Source organism: Rhinopithecus bieti, unplaced genomic scaffold, assembly GCF_001698545.2.
Source record: "Rhinopithecus bieti isolate Rb0 unplaced genomic scaffold, ASM169854v2 scaffold_35538, whole genome shotgun sequence".
NCBI classification, from domain to species: domain Eukaryota; kingdom Metazoa; phylum Chordata; class Mammalia; order Primates; family Cercopithecidae; genus Rhinopithecus; species Rhinopithecus bieti.
The window spans coordinates 4,427,954-4,433,984 of NW_016815913.1; the positions used below are offsets into that span (position 1 = coordinate 4,427,954).

Sequence of the window (6,031 nt, forward strand, 5' to 3'; positions counted from 1 at the left end):
TCTTTAAGGATGTTGAATATTGGCCCCCACTCTCTTCTGGCTTGTAGAGTTTCTGCCGAGAGATCCACTGTTAGTCTGATGGGCTTCCCTTTGTGGGAATCTGAATGTTGGCCTGCCTTGCTAGGTTGGGGAAATTCTCAGGGATAATATCCTGAGGAGTGTTTTCCAACTTGATTCCATTCTCCCTGTCACTTTCAGGTACACCAGTCAGATGTAGATTTGGTCTTTTCACATGGTCCCAAATTTCTTGGAGGCTTTGTTTGTTTCTTTTTACTCTTTCTTTCTCTAAACTTCTCTTCTCGCTTCATTTCATTCATTTGATCTTCAATCACTGATACCCTTTCTTCTACTTGATGGAATCAGCTACTGAAGCTTGTGCATGTGTAACATAGTTCTCGTGCCATAGTTTTCAGCTCCATTAGGTCATTTAAGGTCTTCTCTACACTGTTTATTCTAGTTAGCCATTTGTCTTATCTTTTTTCAAGGTTTTTAGCTCTTTGCGAGGGTTCGAACATCCTCCTTTAGCTCGGAGGAGTTTGTTATTACTAATCGTCTGAAGCCTCCTTCTCTCAACTTGTCAAAGTCATTCTCCATTCAGCTTTGTTCTGTTGCTGGGGAGCAGCTGCGTTCCATTGGAGGAGAACAGGCACTCTGATTTGTAGAATTTTCAGCTTTTCTGCTCTGGTTTCTCCCCATCTTTGTGGTTTTATCTACCTTTGGTCTTTGGTGATGGTGACATACAGTTGGGGTTTTGGTGTGGATGTCCTTTCTGTTTGTTAGTTTTCCTTCTAACAGTCTGTTGGAGTTTGCTGGAGGTCCACTCCAGAACCTGTTTGCCTGTGTATCACCAGCGGAGGCTGCAGAACAGCAAATATAGCAGAACGGCAAATGTTGCTGCCTGATCCTCTGGAAGCTTTGTCTCAGGGGGCCCCCTGGCTGTATGAGGTGTCAGTCAGCCACTACTGGGAGATGTCTCCCATTTAGGCTACTTGGGAGTCAGGGACCCACTTGAGGAGGCAGTCTGTCCATTCTCAGATCTCAAGCTCCATGCTGGGAGAACCACTACTCTCTTCAAAGCTGTCAGACAGGAACGTTTAAGTCTGCAGAAGTTTCTGCTGCCTTTTGTTCAGCTACAGCCTGCCCCCAGAGGTGGAGTCTACAGAGGCAGGCAGGCCTCCTTGAGCTACAGTGGGCTCCACCCAGTTATAGTTGGGGTTTTGGTGTGGATGTCCTTTCTGTTTGTTAGTTTTCCTTCTAACAGTCTGTTGGAGTTTGCTGGAGGTCCACTCCAGAACCTGTTTGCCTGTGTATCACCAGCGGAGGCTGCAGAACAGCAAATATAGCAGAACGGCAAATGTTGCTGCCTGATCCTCTGGAAGCTTTGTCTCAGAGGGGCACCTGGCTGTATGAGGTGTCAGTCAGCCACTACTGGGAGATGTCTCCCATTTAGGCTACTTGGGAGTCAGGGACCCACTTGAGGAGGCAGTCTGTCCGTTCTCAGATCTCAAGCTCCATGCTGGGAGAACCACTACTCTCTTCAAAGCTGTCAGACAGGAACGTTTAAGTCTGCAGAAGTTTCTGCTGCCTTTTGTTCAGCTACAGCCTGCCCCCAGAGGTGGAGTCTACAGAGGCAGGCAGGCCTCCTTGAGCTGCAGTGGGCTCCACCCAGTTATAGCTTCCCTGGCCACTTTGTTTACCTACTCAAGCTTCAGCAATGGCAGACCCCCCTCTCCAGCCTCGCTGTGGCCTTGCAGTTCAATCTCAGACTGCTGTGCTAGCAGTGAGAGAGGCTCCGTGGGCATGGGACCTTCCAAGCCAGGCACGGGATATAATCATCTGGTGTGCCATTTGCTAAGACTGTAGGAAAAGCACAGTATTAAGGTGGGAGTGTCCTGATTTTCCAGGTACCATCTGTCATGGCTTCCCTTGGCTAGGAGAGGGAATTGCCTGACCCCTTGTGCTTCCCTGGTGAGGCGATGCCCCACCCTGCTTCAGCTCACACTCTGTGGTCTGCACCCACTGTCTGACAAGCCCCAGTGAGATGAACCTGGTACCTCTGTTGGAAATGCAGAAATCACCCATCTTCTGCATTGCTCATGCTGGGAGCTATAGACTGGAGCTGTTCTTATTCTGCCATCTTGGAACCTTCCCTTTTCGAGAAAATATTAACTAAAGAGGTAGTGATAGAAATGGAAAGCTGAAGCTTTGTTATTCTTCTGCCTGATTGAAGTTTTGTGCCTCAGATCAAAAAGTTGAACTGTGCATTATATTTACAAGTCAAAGCCTCATAAACTGAATGCCTTAGAAATTCTGGGGAGATACAAGCAAAGCATTCAAACTTGCTTATCTTCTACTTATTTATAGCTTATGTATTTCCTAAAATGATTGTATGGTAATTTACAATATTATATAGTGTGGATAAAATAAAAGATAAATCCAGTTATATAAGTGTGAATTGCTGAACCATTTGAATGAAAGAAATCTTAGGTTTTCTTTTTCCAAATAGCAAGCAAAATCTGTCTTTGAGCAAGATTTTGTAAGACACACAAAACCAAATATTAATTTGTACATTTTCCTTACCTCTGTTAGCTTATAGAACTCTGTTCCAGCAACACAGGAAGGAGTCGGGTTCCCAGTTGATGGAGTGTCTTACTCTATGATTAGCTTCAGAAATAATCCAAAACCTGTCTTGTGGGCTCTGATGTTTAATGAGGATTGCAGAGATACCCTACAGTGACTTGTTCTTTCATTCTGGGCTCTACCATGTAGACACTCTACTGTTTTCAGGATGAGAATAAAATGAAATTATCAGTCCCCTACAGACTGAACAGACCCCCTCTTGGCTAAGAAGACCCCAGGGAAACCTTGGAAGCTGAGTTCCCAGCCACGGTGGGATGGGAGGCTGAACATGCCTCCTTAAACAACCTCGTTGGCTAACCACCATTAGACTTCCTTCCCTAAGGGTTTAACAGAAACCAGCCCTTTGGGAAGACTCAAGCTGATACCCACCAGCAGCCTAATGCTGCCTCTCCATTTTGTGGTTTTGACAGCACAACAACTAGCCAGCGTTCCTTCCTGATAAGTGACCTCCAACCCATATTAGTTCTGTCTAGTCTATGGAGGATGCACAGCGATGATTATCATGTTCTCTGCTTCACTTTTTAATGTCAAATGGCCAGAAACTCCACCCTTAGATCATGCTAATGCTGCCATTTTTTGCACATATGACTCATGAAGGGGTGTGAAACTCAATTACACATGTGCATGTTTTAGTCACTCTGTTCCTGTTCCCTTTGCCCCCACCTTCCAGGTGTCTGTCTGTTTCTGGCTTCTGCCAGAAGCTACGCTTTCCCAGCCTGTTAGAATGGTCACCTTGCAGGCTGCAACCCCTTATGAGTAATAAAGCCCTCCTTTCCAAATGCATGAGCCTGGTCATTCTTCAGTTGACAGGACCAAGGCACTTGGTATGCATACCATCACCTTTATCTGAGGACCTACCACCTTTGGGGTGCTATGCAGGAGGGGTTACTGGAGCCTACAGGTGTTTACAGGTGTCTGCTACCCATAGTCCCCTCTCTTGTCTCCCAGTTCTGAGGGCTTGGAAAAGCAATACCACTTACTCTGTCTTTTATCCTTGTCAGTCAAAGCACAAGTCTCCAGTCCAGATGCTCATCTACTTTTTTGTCTTTTTCAAAAGTGCTGAGCATTTCCAAACACAGTTTTGGGGCAGCATGGCAGTGGGGTGGGTGGATTATTTAGAGCTTTAGTCCTTGAAATACAAAATAACTGCAAATTCCCCTAAAGACAGTAAACTTCAGAACTCAACCCCTAAGGCCTTGCTACCCTTTCTATAGGGAGGGTAAAAGGGAAAATTACTTTTTTTCCTTCTTTTTAAAAACTACGCAAATGCAACACAATGAAGAGCCCAAGTGATTGTTTGTTTTTATGTAATAATTCAATTATAAAATGACAAGATTGTTTGTTTTTACATAATAATGCAAGAATAAAATGACAAGACTAAGACAGTAAAGGAAGGAGGGATATAAAATGGCTATATCAGAAAACTGAGTAAAAAATAAGTGTTTTTTTTTCTTACTAGAGTACAGACTTCTAGCAGCTCAGTAGCTCAAATGATGAAGGGAACACAGTGGGTTGCCCAGCTATTGCCTAAAAATAGTAGGTGAATATTTATCTGTGTTGTATTGATAAAGTACATTTGTTAACTAAGCATTTTCAGTGTAAGCTTTAATAGAACTTAGAACACTGCAGAAGTTGGCTAAAGCACTGCAGCTGATTTGCAAGTAGTATGAAGATTTCTGCCACCTCTAACTCAGGACTAAACTGGTTCTTAAAAAGTGGCATTCAATTAGGCTTCATACCTGGGAGTTGCCTGTAGTGGTTTTGAGAAATTATTCATTTTTAATGAATTTTTCCACCTCAGGGTTCACCATCACATTGACAATCCCTGGGGAGCATGAGAGATGCCTCCCTCTCTGTTGGGTCCCCCCACCAGCGACCTGGCAGCTGGTGCCGGCCCCCACTGTGGCATTCTGCAGGTGCAGCGACCCCAGCGCCATACTGCTGGGGAGGTCAGCCTCACTGTCCAGCTGCAGCAGCAAGTCATTCAGGTGGGGGTCAGCCATTCTCACGGATGGTCCATGTGGAACACGTCTGCTGGGATCTCTCCCCACCGTCTCAGGTCATGGGCCCCCAGCACCATGGAGGAAATTCCTCCTGCTGTGGAAGCAGCTGGCTGCAGTCAGCTGGAAGCCAGGAAGGACCAGGGCACCCCCACAGAAGTGAATTTCCTGATCCTGAATCAAGATCAGGATCCCCTGATCCTGAATCAACGTCAGAATCCTGGGGCCCAGCCTCAATGAGAACAACTAGTAAGTTTTCACTCATTTTGTTCAGATTTCCTAAGGAGTGGTTTTATGAGGGTGACATCATCAGTCTCAAATGAATTCCTAAAATTCATTTTTTGGCCTAACTTCTTGTTGTAAACAATTCCTTTCTCTTCTTTATTGTCAAACCCAAGGGTTTAAACCCAGTTGGCATGTCTGGCAAGAAGCCACTATTGGCGTCTGATGTCAACTGGCAGCAGCACAGAACTGTGGGGGCAGAGAGCTCTAGGGAGATCCATGGTTGGGGGCAGGAGGGTAGGGTGGGAGTGGGTTTGGGGGAAGAGGCTGTGTGTAAGTAGAGGAGGAGCTAAGTCCCAGCACAGCCAGAGCCAGAGCCAGAGCCACAGTCTGAAAAGAAGCCAACTCTGAGCCAGGGATGAAGGAAGATGAGGAACCCCAGGACCCAGAGATATGCCAAACCAGGAAATGGAAATGCAAAGACAATACCTGAGCAGGGGCAGGACCTGGGTGCCCAGATGCATGGGGAGGAGCCGACACAGTTCTCTAGAGATGAGCGAAATCCAAGAAAGGCAATGGGAATCTCTTACCAGCGTCTACCACGTAACCAGCACTTTCAGGTGATCTGCTTGTCAGTTTTCTCCCAACTTCACAGTAATCTGGAGAGTACGTATTATTATTTTCATTGCAGCAAAATACATAATTTGGATCTTGGCTACTTCATCACAGTCGTCAGTAACATGAAACAGCGCATATCACAAGCTTAAAACATAGTGAGAAGAAATCCAATAATACTCAGAATCCATTAATCAGTAAAACTCTAAAAGTGTATTAAAGACAAATTTATTCACGGCCACAATCAACACTATATACTTAGCCCAAGAGTTACCATTATATTTAGTAGAAAAGTTGAAAGCGCCAAGACTGAGGAGTTCAGGCTACCTTGTTACTTATCTCAGTGAGATGTGTACCAGAAAGTAGAGAAAATGTAGAGAAAGGAAAAAATAAAAGAGGCAAATATAGAAAAGTAAGATTTCTTTTTACGATAGATGAAACTGTCTACTTAGAGAACTCAAGAATGGTAGCCAAGAAGTATTAATAGTAATTAAAAGGCAGAAAAAATCCACAGAAAACCTGTTACCTGTACATATGGTGTTGCTACTTTTCAG

The 6,031-nt window shown here is 44.9% G+C and overlaps 1 long non-coding RNA gene across 1 annotated transcript in view; it reads right to left on the reverse strand.

Annotated features, from left to right (window-relative positions):
- The window catches only part of LOC108516568 (uncharacterized), a 10,259-nt gene extending 4,639 nt beyond the window's left edge, over positions 1 to 5,620 (reverse strand). The window contains exons 1-2 of the long non-coding RNA XR_001881867.1: positions 5,352 to 5,620; positions 2,581 to 2,777 (exon numbers count right to left, since the gene is read on the reverse strand). This is a non-coding gene — a long non-coding RNA (uncharacterized LOC108516568). The remainder of the gene's footprint in view (positions 1 to 2,580; positions 2,778 to 5,351) is intronic.
- Positions 5,621 to 6,031: the final 411 nt, after the last annotated feature.